The 16960-nt window shown below is 48.8% G+C and overlaps 1 protein-coding gene across 1 annotated transcript in view; it reads right to left on the bottom strand.

The window, feature by feature from the left end:
- LOC121594241 (ecdysone-induced protein 74EF-like) overlaps nt 1–16960 on the bottom strand; it is a 188682-nt gene that overhangs the window by 147085 nt on the left and 24637 nt on the right.

Below are 16960 nucleotides of genomic sequence, written 5' to 3'. Positions count from 1 at the left end.
CACAATCGATTGTCGATACTCCATACCGTAGTCATATGTGCACATCGTACTGTGCAGCATTTAAGTCTTCTATCATGGTCTTAAAATAGGGAACTGTGGAGACTACGACTTCAAGACACCCAAAACCTGTCCCCATAGCTTTGCTGGTTAAGTATGATCTAGTTACGATCGTTTCTTGTCTATTGCTGCACAGCACTGCTAAAAGGAAGATATTATGCAACCTTCACGACTAAGTGCTTTCGAACGAAGCATCACAACACAAAGTCAGACAGCGTCCCGCAGAGGAACGCTTCCCCCGAAGCCACTGTGGCCTGCAGGCCAATCCCTCCAAAAAGCCACACCACAAATCTCCCGTCTAATTCTCGCACTCCCTTCCTTTCGGTTTTCATTAGCACGGCCGTATGGCGGACGAAACCTTAAGCTCCGTTTTTGGAGTCTAAGTTTGGTCGGTGCGACCTACTAAATTGCAAACAATAAACTTCTCCACCACAGAGCACACGAGCTTGTGTGTGTGTGTAGAGAAGTGAATGTCATCCGCGAACGAAACGTGTTTGGTGTGCTGGATCGATCCACATGGTGCCCAGAGGGCTTCATCTGAAGGAAGCCAGGAACAATGTGTGTGTGTGTGTGTGTGTGTGTGTGTGTGTGTGTGTGTGTGTGTGTGTGTGTGTGTGTGTGTGTGTGTGTGTGTGTGTGTGTGTGTGTGTGTGTGGAAAATACAATAATAGAAGCCAAAAATAGTAACATTAATCTCGCACCAACTAGCAGCTAGTTAGCGAGCGTGTGTATGGATGTATGATGTACTCAACCAGTTCATTAAGGCCTCAAAATCCCTGAGCTTGCACCAGCCTATGATCGCCCGCCACGATTGTTCGATGCTCGATAATTGTTCTCATCATTACACTGCCCCTGCATCTTTACAAAGTATGCCGCATCTCATCACCGCAACACCGCATACGCACCGCCAAAAACACGACCAACAGTAACACCAAACAGCGGAAAGCTCTCGAAAGCGAAGGTTTTCCCACTAGCGAGTGCTTTGAACTTTTACCTTCAGGTGCGAGGTTTTGTGAGCGCCGCGAAAAAGGCCAAAACCGGGCCGAACTCGGCACAACTTGACCGACTGAGCCGCTCCACAGACACTCGGTCAGTGATGTAGCGGACGCGCACCGTTGCCTTCCCCCCTCCGCCGTTCCGTTGCGCTCGCGCTCGGAGAGCCGGCAAGATTGCACTGGGGTCGAAAAACTTCCAAGGTTCCCCATGGTCAGTTCCCCGTGTGAGTTGGGAAGCTTGCAAGCAGAAATTCGGACCCCCAAAAGCAGCGAAAGATGAAGAAGAAATAAATTGTAGCGTAGTAACAGTGTACCAACATGGCTCCGACGAAAAAAAAAAAACAACAAAACCGGCTGTCGAAGATGCAAAACGAAACCGAGAGTGCGAACGGTCCAAACTACCGTTTTGTGCGATGGCTGGGACAGCCAAACATGCCTAAAAGCGGAACGCATCGGTCCGGTTTTGAGAGAAGACCAATTCTCCAAAAGCGGTTCGGTTGCGTTGACTGCTCAAGGTGATTCCTTGTACCGTTTCTTATTTCTTGAAGTCTGTCGGGCGAATCAAGTTTTTCCCTGCTTGTTGGTACTGGGCCGAGGAACTGGGTGGTTGAGTGGTGGAGGTAGTAATCTGCACTCACCCCCAAAAATAACCAGTCATTCGAGGGAGGCTTTTTCTGCACCAGGCGACAATGGGCGAGATCAGCAAGCCCACAAACGCGCGAGTTCCTCATTTTGGGCAACTGGTTACTCAAGAAGCCCGAGCGGAGGCAATCAGTACCACACAGTGAGAGAGAGAGAGGGGGCTGGAAAGGGTCAACAAAGCAGGTGACTTTTGACATTCTGAGACGCTCTGAAACAATCCGATCATCAAGATGGCAGCAGCAACTCGTTGGACGTCATTGCACTGTGATCGAGCGATGAGACAAGAACAAGGAAAAGCTCCAACACGTGTCGTGTCGTGTTGATTGCGAAACCTAGCGCCTTGTTGTTTTCTTCTTCTTCTTCTTCTTCTGTCACTCCAATTTAGTTCAACATTCACCCGTGCTCTCCCTCCCCGAAAATACAAAAACCATTTGTCAGCCAGTCGGTTTCGTTCGTTAGGCCCCCGTTGGCCTGTCAATCGGGGTGGAATGGAGTTTCGGTTGATTTTGGTTCCCGAATTGGAGAATGTATGCCTCGGGGGCATTTTCTTCGAAGTTGCAAAACAATTACCGTCCGAGGCAGGATATTAAACATGTTCATGGGTTGAAGGTTTTTCTTTCAATTCGAAACTGGACGGATTTTGGACTGGAGATGTTTGGAATGGAATGAGTGGAAGTTTGAGATCATTGATCGATACACAAGGTTGTGCATGTGCGAGTCCAAGCGACGAACTCCAACCGTCATTCCTCAGAATCTTTAGTATCAACCTACACACAACCACAGAAAATACGATATAAATCAATGCTGTTACAGCTCGAAACACCTACACCCGTTTTGCTACACACTTCGCAGCCGCCCTGCCGAACGATCACACTCGCCCCGCTAGGCGATAAATTGCACGCAAAATTTGGAACACGCCACAGCGCCGCCCGTCCGTCCGTCCGTCACAGTCACGTGCGGTGGCCATGCACGGCACGCACATTTTCGGCCCCTCTGCGTCGACGCGGGTGCAGCGGTTTTGCATTCCGGTTGCGTGCACCCGTTGCGCACGCCATTACGTATTCAAGCGCGCAATGTTTCCAGGTTAGAACCGATACGGATTTTGGGGTACCTTCGCGCAACATACCGGACATTAGCGATGCATTGGGGTCGCGCCACTGTGATGATTGCCTTTACCCCGGGTGATGTTTGTTTTATTTATTTTACACTTTAAAAGCGAGGGTTGTTTTCTTGCTGTTGTTGTTGTTGTTGTTGTCATTGTGTGTGGCGCGTTGCACTCAATCTGTGGCGAGCATTACCACATAAGCTCAACGGTTCTAGGAACGGTATCAAGATTTAGTTTCCGAAGACACTTCTTTTTTCCAACCGACCCATTAATTCAAGGCAAACTCCATCGTCCATTACACCTCATGCGTACGCACGCACACACAGTTTCTCGCGTGCGCTTTGCTTCCTTACGCATCGACGGAATGTCGTTGGTGCGTAGAGGCCCCGTTTCCTACACGACCGTTACCCAAAAAAGGATCACCGAACAAGGATGGCTGACCCTGTGGCTGTCCTATCAGTGTGTGTGTATGTGTGTGAAGAAGAACCGGAGTTAAGGAAGCATTGGCTCAGTCGCACCAAACCAGACATGTGAGACGTCATGCTGCTTTGCGCATCGTGTGTTGGTGCGAGGGGCGCTTGTGCGCAAGTGTCTGCCGCAGTGTTCGCGCGCGCTCTCGAACGCGTTCCGCAACTGCGCCGTGAGAGGAGTTCGAAAGCACATAAACAACGTCGAGCTATCCTTGACCGAGTAATCACTTCGGGTGCTTGACTCGAGCTCACACTGAGTGCGTTGCAATGGCGTTGGAAAGAGATTGTTGGCATCTCCGTTGCACCTACGAGCGTCGGAACCGATTTGTGAGCGGTTGTTGTGATGCGGATCGGCAACAACAGAAAAGGAAGGGTTTTATTTGCGTGTATGCGTGTGTGTCAGTGTGTAGAAGGGGGAGGAGAAGGGTTCCTACACGCACACGCAGGAGCTTCCAGCTCTTTCCACGCGTCTCCGGCACTCTCTGTAGATCGAAGAATTCCAAAACGCTCTTTTCTCAAACATTCTAAAACAAAACCTCAAGCACTCAACCCTCGACGTGAGCAGCAGCTCCGGCCGCACACACACACACACAGATCGCACCGCAGATGACATAAAGAGCTGTCACTAGGCCACTGCACTCAGCGCCTACTTTGTTATACAAAACCATAGGTGAACACAGAAGGCAGGCTAGACGCAAATTTGCGACTATTCTTCCGTCCTCTAACTAACCCAGATACTTTCATCCCACCCATCGGCCGCGGGCGTGTGTTAGAGGAACAAAGAGTCGTTATTCGAATTGGGGACGTTGCACTACCATCACATATTCCGATGAACGATGACGAACGATGATACAAAGACATTCCCTTCGTAATGTCGTTTATCGCTTCTGTAAGGTGGAAGGCATCTCTTGCAAGACACGTAACAACTTAACTGGAAGAGGTGGAAATACTTCCAGCAATCCTAGCCTCAGCATTCAAAACGTCCGAATATTAAGTAGCCTAATTAAACGCTTCATTAAAGGGTTTCATGTTCCCTCCAAAGCGTTATGAAAAAGTCTGCCCCTTCACGGGCGTCAGTTGGGGCGAGTCCCACGCCGCACTGGCCAACAGAATCTCACGCCAACGTGCCTGCCAACGGGGTAAGTAATTCGCGTAATCGCAATGAATTTGTCAATGTAGCTAACCAACGTAACCCGGGTACGAGAACCTGACCCACCGCGCACCGTAAGGAAAGCCTTAATTTAAATGTCATTTTTACCCATTTATGACAGTAACCACCGAGCTCCCAGCCACCGCCTGGGTTGCCCGGTGTGAACGCGATAAGCTCTAGTGACTAGCACACCCGTGCACCGTTCGGTTATGACCTGCCGTACCAGGTGTCTTGCACTCTAAACCGGGCAGTTGGGCCAGGCCTGGGCTAGGATGCATCTCCCGCACAGGTCGCATAGGTGACGGTGGTGGTCCAAACCATTCCAACCCTTGTACTACACCCAGGTTGTTGCGGTGGTGCGTTGGCACAAAATCAGGGCGCTATCACGTGGTCCCGATCGCAGGTGAAGTTGCCAACGCCCCTTAAGCTGATGCGCGCGCGCCCAAGGTGTGCGCTCTGTGGGCTAGGGAGGTGCAGCAGGCAGCTAAATGGACGCCGCCTTTTTCTGCAGCGGTCCAGCGCGGGTCCGGCAGTGACCGAACATAACCGATGACATGTAGCCCCGGCGTAGTGGTTTCGTTCCCGTGTCCCAATCGATCGTGATTGTCCATTTATGGCACGGTTGCGGAGTCGCCGAAAGACTGCCAGATGCAATTGGCACTGTGCTGTGCTGGCGTAGGCCTGGACCTGGCGCCCCGCTCTAACACGGTAACTTACAAACGCATTACGCATTACGAGCGACAAACGATCGGAGAGCACTTACACAGCGGACTTGGTGCCCGCAAACGAGTGGGTTTTCAATTTCACTCCCGGGTTGAAATACAAGCTGAGCAAAGGGATCGGGGGAAAAAACGGGTCTAGGCACTTGTCGAATACACTTACAGACATTAACACGTGGTTTTTTTTTAAGAGTTTCAAGAGGACATTGGTAGCTGCTTGGAAGCCGAACATGATCCTCGCGCATATTCTCTGTCGAGCTGTCGAGTGATAAGACACGGCGGCTAACGGCTAGACGCCACGACTGAAGTTGGCCACAAATTCGTGCCTTATTTATTACATCATGAATCAATGATTCCCACTGCAAAAAGCCCCCGGCAAACATTTGTCACCGGCTCATCCAGAAAGAGAGAAAAAACGAACCACACAGTTTGATCCGAGCAAAGGATGGTTCCCCATTTCCCGGGTGGAAAGTGAAACTAACGTCTTTGCTACTCAGGCATGCAACTTCCAGCTTTCAAAGACAACACATCCCGCCCCGACAATGCCCCGAGGTGCACTTGTTACTGGCGACTGATTTATGTCCACCCAGAACCAACCCCAGGCCAGATCGAGACGATCCTTCTCGACACCGTTGTCAGCTTAGAGCTCGAAGAAGAGACATCCTCTTCGTACTGTGAACCTGCGTCCTGCCAGACTTGTAAGTCTTGTGTGTGTGTTGTGTGCCCATGTACTCGTTTCAAGGGGAAAGGACCGTCCTGTTTAGCGTTGCTGTCCCTTTGCGCTGCCGGTACAGCAGTTGCTAACAGTTATTTCTCCTTCTGAGAAGTTCTGACACCGAGTTCAATACACTTGTGAAAAGGGGGAAGAGCTGACAAAAAACGCAACAACTTTACTTCCAAATAATTGCTCAATATTTTTAAAACCAAACAAAGTCTTTAACATCTTACTTAATGTGTGCAATGTTAACAGCAAGAAAGATGCATATTCTTTACACCGGGCTCATCTCACTGTCTGCCAAAACTGCTTGCTATCGGTGTGTGTGTGTGTGTTTGTGTGTGTACGGCAGGATAAAATATTCCCCAAAACCACAAAATCATCTGCACAAAACATGAAGAGCAGCAAAACAAAAAAACACAACACAAGAACGAGGCCAACAAACTTGCCGAACAAAAGTTGTTCGCTTGCTGCTTCGGGGTCGTCGTCGTCGTCGTCGTCGTCGTGTTCCTTCCTTCCGACCGAACCGCTTTTCACCTTCCTTCGGGTAGCGTACCTTCATCATCATGTGCACTGAACGAGATTTTCCGTTCGAATTTAGCTAAAAAGGCTCCCCGGGGGGCGCTTCCAACAACAGCAGTAGCAGCAGCACTTTCCCACACAAAAATAAAGCACGAAAAACTTTCCAACCGGGGGTGGAGTGGAGGTTGGAAAATAAATGTTTTCAATACCTGCAGCCAGGCCAGGCCAGGATGCTCTCCTGCTGCTGCTGCTGCTGCTTCTTCACAAGAAAGAAAGGCAAAATCAGTCTTGTTCCTCTATCGTCCCGTCCCGATCGGGCGTTATTCTTGTTTCGGTGGGAGCCAAAATTTCCCCATTTCCCACCCAACAACAAAAAAAGCCAAGTGATTTAGCAAAGTTTACACGTTTTTCACTCTTTTCCTTCGTTTCTTTTTTTGCCGATTGCTGTGTGTGTTGCAGTTTTTCCGCTCCCTTTCACGCGATGTTTGAAGAAATATTTCATGCTGCATGCTTTTTTCTCCTTTTTTTTGCCTTCCCCTCACACTCAACCCGATATCCAGACGGGATATACACTTTATTTTCGCCTCTCCCGGGCAAAAGTTAATCAAATTCCGCCCCAACGATGATGAAAGTGTTGCTCTAAACTCCCCCCCCAAAACCCAGTAATACCTCCTGGGTAAGGGTGGTAAGTGTTAGTGTAGTACTAATTGGATGACGTTTTACTGGGAAGGGGCCGCTTGCTTTGATTCGGATGGTCAGCTTTATGCTCCGGGACGTGCAGTACGTGACCAATTGATCCTGGGGTTTTTTTTGACGTTTTCTGATGAGACTGGTGAAATACCGCTCGTTATGGATTTGCGAAACGCTCCGTACACGTCACACACGTCAACATGGTCGAGTACATCCGCGCCATGTACGATAACTTCCCAGTCAATGGGCGTCGTTTTGCTTTCCTTTTGCTTTTGCTGCTCCTCAACGTTCCCGCTGCGTGAGCTTCAATGAGAAACTGATTGACGGGATTGACTGATCGGGTGACCATCGGAGACAGCCACACACACACACACACACAAACGCAACAACAATAAAGCTCCTTAATCTAGACATCCTTTCCTCGGACGGTCGTCCGCGAGCGCTCCAATCTCCGCGCCGAAAGTTTGACTGATTGACAAAATGATGATGCCATGTGATGATAGTACAGTGTCTTCGATCCCTTTCTTCACAACAAGCGACCGATAAATCAGTCAATCTGATCGATTGGAAGGGGTTGAGAACCGTGTGGGTGTGGCGCGGTTATATGTTCATCGCTCGCCCCGGGAACAAGCTGTCCAGGGTGTTGCACGCTCTACACATGTGTGTGTATTGATGGCCGATTGATGGAGTTATAAAATATATCGCCAACCACACACCCCACATCTGCTCTGTGCCCAGAGCTGCTCGTCCCGCAGTTGCCGGAAGAACTTCGGAAGCAGCCGAGACGAACTTTATTACATCACCCGCCGATTACGCTGACGACGGCGTCGGGACATTGTATTGATGAGCATTCTGAGCGTTCTCTTCTTGCTTTCGTTCCTGTGTTTTTTTTTTGTTTTTCTCTCACACCGAGGACTTCCCTTCTTTGATGGCATACAAAATTAAGGATGTTCCATCATTTCCAGCGTCGTCCATGTCCTCGGGAAGCTTGAGCGACTTTTGTGTCGTGCGTGGGGAATAAAAAACAGACAAACACAAGCGAAATGACGACATGGATGAACTTCTCGATTGCCCAGTGACACTGTGGCAATGGTGATAAAAATTCGATTTAGCTTCGAGCGATGATGATGGACGCGCGCGTCGGTTCTTCGTGTGTAACTGGTAAAACGTTTCAATTTGAAAAGTGCAATGTTAGGAATTGTTGTAAGTGGGAAATCTAACTTCAACTGGAAAGAACACTCTTAATCTAAATAGAATTTTGAAGGAATGTCAGAGACACAGCAGGAGTTCCTTCTTGTAGACTTGATGCCTTGAATTCAAAACCCCGAAAAAGATACGATCGAGACTCAAAAACAAAATCATTACACGACAAACATGCCGCAACTTCTTCAAACTCCTGCACTCATACTCCCTAACAGACAAAACTATCAAAAATGACTGCATTCTTGCCACAGCGCAACCAAAACCCGAAGAAGCAGAACTTCTTCTCCAATCTCATCGCTACTTAATATTCATACACTTCCTTCACCGCACCATAACGATACGGTCGTAAAATTTCTTCGTCCCGTCAACAACAACAAAAAATGCCATCCCATTTGCCAACGTAAACAAAGCAAAGCGACCGGCATTCTACCTTCTACTTTCCACCAAAAACTGGGATGAAGTCGAAAAAAGTGAGAGTAAAAAACATGCACACACACACACACAGCAACCTGGTAGTAAAAATTTAAAGTGGTCCAATCGAGAATTTTAACCATCGAACGTTAAAGGATTCGCTCCAGGGAGTGCCCGGGAGCAACTACCACACTCACCGGATGTTCTTCCCGGGAATGTCTGGATGTTTGTGCCCTGCTACCACTAGACGCCGCCCTGTCAACGGGAAGGGGGGGTTTTCGGGCCGTCATAAAACCCAAGTGCCCACTGGGCTAAATGACGACGGCTACGGCCAAATGGCTATTAAATTGCCAGAATGACATCGATAGCTGGTGATGCTACTGCTGCTGCTGCTGTTGCTGCTGCTGGTGGTGACGCCAGACCGAGACTTTCAAGCAGAATGGAACTCCACCTCTCCGCTCCTCTCCTGCCACGCGGGAAAGCGAAATAAAAGGCTCCCTGTCGCTGTCGACACGGATGAATCGGATGTTCCAATTGCAGGCTTCCCCCTTTATCCTGCCTGTCTGTCCCGGGGTCTGTCCCGGGCAGACCGAAAGGATGCGTTTGCAGAATTTGTCATTCCACACTCCCGAATTCAGCTCGCGCATCCTTCCGTTGACATTTTTGTCCTTGTTTTTTTCTTCCCATTTTTGTTGTTGGAGTGACGGCTCCGTCTGCCAAACCAAAACCGTCCGCGAATAAAAGAGCTCGAACCCGGGGCTCGTGTTACACAGACGACCGAAAGCACCAGACCCTCCCCGAGCACAGTGGCAATGGCATTGGTCCGATGACGACGATGACTGGCGTGCGGCGATGGCGTTGCAGTCAATGATCGCGATGAGCCCCGGGCGAAATGGTGTCACCAACCGGCGGACAGGAGCTCGAGCTCTCCCGGGTCTCTAATCAATTTCGTAGCCTTCTCCCCAGCCCGAAAAAGTACAACGATGCCTAGCGCGTTCCCGCGCGCGCACCAAATGCACTTTTCCTCCCTTTCCACTGCACTTGGAAACTTAATCCCTTACTGGCGTCTCCGCCTGTTCCTCCCTCCCCCCCCCTCCCGAAATCGCGTCAAAACATTCGCTCCGATCCATTTGTTTCTTCTTCGTAGTGTCCCATTTTTCGTCCGGTCGTGGCGCCCAGCGTTGGGTTTTGGGGTTGCTTTCGTTCTGCTGCTGCTTCGAGCTCTGAGCTGAAAGTTCTGTGTGAGCGCGCGCTATGGAAGCGATTGCGGTACGGTAGTGGATCATAAATTTTATTGCTTTCGTCTGCTTCTTGTCATTATTCCACTTTCACTGGCTTTGGCTTGCTGTGCTGGTCTGGCTGTGGTCCTTTGTTGCCCAGGGCTGCCTGCTTGTAGCTGGTGCTGGTTCACACTCGGTCCCTGGAGTAAGGAGTTTGGGAGTTTTGGCAGATCCTTTCCATCCTTTCCAGTGCATCCAGTTTTCGGTGTGATGGGTTTCATATTTACTGGATTTTATTATAATTTTTCATTTACTCGTTCCCGATCATCATGCTTCCCAGCCATTCCCACTGATCTCCACCCAAACTCGATAACCGCCCGATAACGAACCGGTTCGATGGGAGATAATCTGCCTCACCGTGTTTGCTCCTTTTCTTTCGCTCCCGTTTTTTTTTTGTTTTCTTGCCAATAATTTGCATAATATGCCAAACGCGACGGTCTCGACTCGCATTAAGGGAACTATTCAAATTTTTCCCGTTTGCTAGCCGGAACGTGACGCGTCTCCGTCATCGCCATCCGGAGGAATGCTCACGAAAGCATCCAGTTTTTTGACGAACAAGCGGGACGATGGAGATGCCTTCCAGCTTTACACCTCGACCGGGGAAAGGTTAACCATATTGGGTGGACTGACGCCCACCGATACCGAGCACACACACACGACACAACCCAACCGCTTTCCGGTGCAGTGTCCTGTGTGTCCTGTGCGGTTGACAGCAAAACATGACAGTGTGACACCGCCCGGTGCACCGTCCCCGACGAACTTCCTATCGAGCAAAAACGACAGAGAGCGATAAAAACTATGCGCCAGACAATGATTGCATGACAATTTTCAATTTTCGTACCTTCAGTAACCCGCACCACGCTTCGCCACCGCGCTTCCCTTTGTGTGGGCTAGACTTTCACTATCTGTTTTATCGACCTCGATCTCTGGCCAACCAAAAGGGAGCTTCTTCTGTTCTGCACGGAGCGGTTTGTCATTTACATTGCATCCCGAACATTTGCTTTCTTCCCAGTGCAGGATAATGTTAAGCGAGAGCAGCTTCAAATGCTGCAACAGACGATACGTTTTTTCCGCTATTTTATGGCGCCCGTGTATTGTAGAGTTGCCGATTTTATGTAGCTTTTTGCACTCCCTTTCCCAGACTGCCCTAAACATTGGTTGTTTATCAAAGTGTGCGGCGAATGAAAGCTCCCTGAAACTGAGCTTTACCGAGGCAAATCAGTCTGATCATCACGCGGTGGATTTATTAATCGAATTTAGTGCATAACTTCCCACCGCAACGAGACCGTCACTCACTCTGTAGCGGCGTGTCTGGGCCATCGGGGCGGACAGGTCTGACATCATCTAGCTGCAAGCATGCAAAGCCAATGTTTCCCTCCCTTGGATAGCGTTGCCATTAACTGCATTTCAAAGTAAATAAACAAACTAAAACACAACTAAAACCAGTGCCCAGCGTGTGTGTGTGTGTGTGTGTGTGTGGTACAAGCATCCAATTACCATCCAAACCGTTGGACAAGCGGACTGTCTAACACGTTTGGCTTTTATCACACTCCCATCGTACTGTTTGGGAGGGATGCAGGAGGTTTTCTGCAACTTTGCGCGGAACGTTTTTATTACCACGGGGTGAGTGCACAGCGCACCACACCAAACCACACACACACACACACACCGCACAACCTGTGACCGGTAAAAACTAGGACAAAACTAGCGAGTGGAAAAAAGGGGGTAAACAACACAAAAAAAAACCCCTGGCGAAGGTAAAAGGACACGTGACCTTTATCGGCGTTCGGTTAGCCACGGTTCTATGCGGGTTTGGCACACAGATCGAAGGCACCGTGTGCCCTTCCCATGCGCTCATGCCCAGACATCCAGTGCGAAGATATCGATACCACGCGAATGGACACGCGCCTCGGTATGTGGAACGCACCTTTAGAAGATCAGATGTGGACGCGTTTCGCTAACGCGGCATCAGTTCCCGCTGATCGGGGGGCCCGGGTTCTAAATGGTTCAAGAAAAACGCGACAACCCTATGCGACACGCATACCAAATGCGTACGATCGGGTTTCTGCATCTGCATTAGTTTCTCAACCAAGAACACTCCAGGTGGGCATGAACGGACCTCAACAAGCTCTACAGCTCCTACGAATCAAATCGGAAAAACTAAACATACACCAACTGTGATGTCCAAATTCCTTCACAACGATTGGACACACGCTTGGTAGGGGCATAAATTAGGTGGGCCTGTCACCAAAGGGGAACGAAATTGAACGGGAATTCCTGCTGTTCGGTGACGTCGCACGGTGTGTTAGGCGAGTACACTTTTCGTACGATTTCATGCACTGTCAGTGAGAGTTAGTCGCAAAAGTTGCTTAATTGGTAAAGTCATGACTTCAACGTCTATTAAGAGAGCTGTTTTAGTTTAAATATATGGGAAATTATTTGGAAAATAGTCCGTTTCAGTAACACAATCAAACAACAAATCATAAAATGCATAAATTACTACACTATAAGCATGCACTCATACGTAAACTTAACTGAACTAACAAAACATTTAAAACAATGCAAATCACTCATAAAAGTAAGTAATTTGAAAGAAGTACTGTGTTTGTTAATGAAATGAACAAAAAAAGTATATAATAAATGAGTAAAGTCACGTATCAAAATCATCAACAAAAAGTAAAAAGTAGTAAACAAGCTAATCAAACTACACCTAAACAGACAACAGACTTATAAGTAGGCTCGAGTGAATGCTAAATAACTACAACAAAGGAAAACACATGTTTTGAAGAGCAAACAAACAATAACAAACAACCAAAGCACAAAACAAATGCTCGATGTTATGCTGTAACCCGAAATAAACCCATCAACAAGACGATGCATTACACTAATCTCCCTCGTTCACCTACATAATACGCAAGCACCAACACCAACAGCCCTCCCCAAAGCCTCCGTCGCCCACCACCTCAACAAAGAAACGGGATATCGTTGACTCGATTAATCTCAACGATACGCCGATATTACGCCGACTAATCGATCGGACCGGATTCGACCGGAGCCGGTGGACCGTGAACCGTGATTTGTGCCTTTATTAACGCACACTCGCACAGCGATTCCCCTTTTACGGGGCAGCTAGACACACGCACGGTGCACGGTGCGTGGTCGCTTATACTACGCGGGTCACTTATTAATTAATCGGAAATGACTCTCAACCACCTCCCTTCTTCTTCTTCTCTCACCGGAGTGTGTCAACCTGTCCTGTCACTGGGTCCGGTTAGTGTTATTTTGCTAAATCGAGAAGGATCAGGTTTTTTTTTTTGTCGGTTCAGTTTTGAGCCCGAAACCTCCCCCCCCTCCTCCTCCCCTTCATCCAATGGGAAAGAAAGTCACCTTCGTCGTGTGTTGGTGCGTTGATCGATTGATCGTGCGAGGAGGGGAAGGTGTGGAAAAGCGAAAAGTAAAAATATCCGCTCAGCCAGTTAGCCATGACCCAGTGGAGACCCCTTCTGTTGTGTTGCTCGCTGGTTCGTTCGGCGTTGGGGCTCGTTGGCTGGTGTTTGGTTGTTGGCAGTGACAAAAAAACACGAGCGACAATATTGCAAACTGGAGGGAACTTCCGAAAGCACCGTATTGGTGTTTGGGTATAAAGCGGGTATTTTAGTAACACACCCAAAGTGGGCGAAGGAAGTCGCATTATGTGCATTTCCTTCGCACTGTTACGTAGATGGCGAGAGGTGTACGCTTTTTTATAGTTCATGCAAGATCCACGACACGTCCCAGTGTGATAATGTCGTTTACGAAGCGTTTATGACAAATTGGACCCACCCCGATGTGTTCGCCTGTGACTGACAAGCGAGCGGGCGAACGAATGCTTCCAATCCGGCTCGAAGGACCAAAACTGTACGGCACGCAGTTACGGGAACCGTTTTTTTTATCCTTTCGATTTCGAGCAACGCGCTGCACTGCAACGACAATCACCGCTAAGCAGCCGGCACCTTCCACACACAAGGCCACGGTTTGGGGGGGGGAGCATCGGTTGCTTAGGAAACTTCGTTTTGAGTTAAATGTCACAACCGCACAACAGTGATCCCACAACGCTTCGCCCCGTCTTGCGCAGAGCCGTTCCGCCACCCAAGAAAGGGCCGCCATTCTGCCAAAACACGTGTGTGGTGTGCGCGATACGACATGACACATCAAAATCCCCCCCCCTTGTGCGATCCCGGTCCCCGACAAAACATAAAACTGGTGACCCCAATTATTGCAAATAGTATTTTGCCAGGCTTGCCCGGTTTGCGAAAGCTCACACCGTGGCGACGGCGGCCACCACCGGGGGAACGAATGTCTGCGCCTACGCCTGCCCTTAGCCAACTCATCTTCAATCGGAATGCCGAATCGATCGACACCGTCGGCTAAGGTGTGTTCCCGCCTGGGTAGAGGTTAAGGGGTAAACCGCCTAACGGACACGGACAGCGGTTGATGCGATTCGCACGCTGGACCGGAGCGGTGGATGAGCACAACGAACCCTTAATGCCGCGAGACGGCTTCAAGCAACAAAGGACACAACGATTTACGGACGCTTTAACGATGACTTCTTTTGTAATTGCAGCTATGAGGCAATCGAAAGTGTTAGACCGATGATGGAGGGAACAGTGTTAGTGTGGGAATAAACTGACTATGGAGACTTTTCCTTCTCGAAATTGCTTTTTAGTAATTATTTGCCAAAAAAAACCTTTCTTTTTGCGCTCCAAAAACCTGCCCTCGAGCAGTTCCATTCTTCCTTCCTTTGACCACACGATGAGCCACTTTACGCAGTCACTTTCCCCCCGGTCCCTCCAATGATGCAACAAGGGCCAACCAGGCCTGCCAGAGGCGAAAATTGCGTGCAGAAAGATGACACAATTTCCAAACCAGCGTGGAATCCCTCGCGAACGATCGCGGTTCACGCACGCAGCACGATCCCGCACGAAACCGAACCAGTTGTCAAAACTACACACTTCCATGCACGATTGCTTTCAGCGATCAATCAACCACAAGCAAGCGGGAATTACATTTCGTCGAGTGATTTGTCAAACATTTCAGCCAGCAAAAAAAAGGCACGAACAAAACCAACATCCCAACATCCCGTAAAAGGACACTGAAAAATTGCAACCCAAACACAGCGCGTGCAAGGCGAGGAAAAAGAAACAAAGCTGTGTAGAGGAGTTAGAAAAGCAGGAGGAGGAAGAGCACGACACACGACACAAACACCCAACGACACGGCACCACTGGTTTAAATGTCATGGTTAATTTTTCACTTTCCCTCACCATCGTCGTCCGAAAGCGTCCGAGTCCACCACCAGCACATGCCATTCGTGCAAAAACATTCGGCCCGTTGCATAGTCGGAGTGAATCACACTGTGGCACCGGAACGGAAGCAATCGCGCGCGATGATAAAGTGAAAGATCAACAACAGACAAAAATCCGAACCCTAAAAAGACATGTTCGTTTCCTTTGTCCGCAGTGCATGACATAAATGCGCCAAATGTGCGCGCAATAGGAAGCAACGTGTCGCAGCGATGGAAAGTGTGTTTGATTTTGGGCTCTTCAGTTTTCCATCCCCGGGTTTCGTGACACACATTTCGGTGTCCCGTCCTCCCTTTTGCCCGTTTCCTTCTCATTCCACCATTCGCTTGCAAGAGGCGCAAGCGGCCAATGTAAGCGCAAAGTAAGTAATAACCGCTTCCTTTCGTTTTCGATTTCGATTACCCACTTTCGGCAGCGGCAGCAGGGGTGAAGATTCTGTACGTAAATGAAGCGAACCGAACCACTGGATGGATGCAAAGGAAGTGCACAGAAAGAGCGGTGAAAAGGCATGTACGAGACACACCGGGTTGCATAAGCCATGGCCTTTGCATGTTCCAGCTTGCGGACTATGCGGGCACAATGCAAGGGACGTGCCGATTGTTTGGTAATGATCGATTCATATGATTATGCGCACGCCGGGAAGTGTGGTCCATTTCGGGGCGGGTTTTTTTTCCCCCCCAAACGAAGAGGATGGAAATGATTGAAAGTAATTGGGGGCAAGTACGATCAGATTGTGTGCTGTAAACCGTAGGGCAGGCGAGTTAATCGGTTGTGTGTTATTTATGAATCGTTCTTTTCCCTTTGATTTGTATCGCATTTAGCGTGATTTGGGTTCATTTGGGATGGTTGGTACTTAAGCAATACACTAATTTTATGGCACAGGAGGGTCTTGTGAAAGCGCCCTCTAGCGTAAAAGTATTTAAAATCACACTAAATACTCCTAGAATAATTCTCAAAACTTCAATAATTTAGTTAAATTTTTGCAGCAAAATCAGACTCTTTTCGATGTCCGTTATCTAGAACGTCGACTGCTTAATTAAGTTCAATGACCCATGTTTTCAAGAGCTCAAATTTAAATCGGGTTGGGGAAGGTGTCTCGAAAGAATTCATCCACCACGGGCTACAGGTCCCAGGGAATGCATCCATCCAAAAGGGAATCAGATTTCTGGTATCACCTTTTTCTGTTTGTTTGTTTGTTACGAACTCATTTCCCTACAGTCAGTGCCTGCCTTCTGGCATGCCCCATGCGTGTGGCAATGTGGTGAAGGACAGTTTTTTCACCGTTTCAGTCGTAATACGACCCAACGGTTCGATTGTCCACTTGTGTGCCACGTGAATGAGAGGGTAGTCAACGCATTTGGGTGCGCTGAAAGTGATTTGCTAATCCATTTGAAAGTGAAATTTGTTCTTGTAACACACACTTTTAAATAGACTTAAGACCAATAATTGTACAAATGGTTCAAAGTAAAGCCACAGCACATGTTTTATCCACTTCTGCCCACCGTCTGCACCCATTATGCGACACGCTCGATAACCCCACCACGATCGGATTGCGGAAACCTGAACAAACATTGGCACTGGCGAGGCAAAAGTTCCTCGTCACCCCATGCCCGCCCAACGTGCCCAAACGTCTCCGTGCTTTCTTTTCACGCATTGCAACC

This window comes from Anopheles merus, chromosome 2L, assembly GCF_017562075.2.
Source record: "Anopheles merus strain MAF chromosome 2L, AmerM5.1, whole genome shotgun sequence".
Lineage (NCBI taxonomy): Eukaryota > Metazoa > Arthropoda > Insecta > Diptera > Culicidae > Anopheles > Anopheles merus.
The sequence above is the reverse complement of the archived record's forward strand: the minus strand, read 5'-3'. Positions and strand labels throughout refer to the sequence as shown.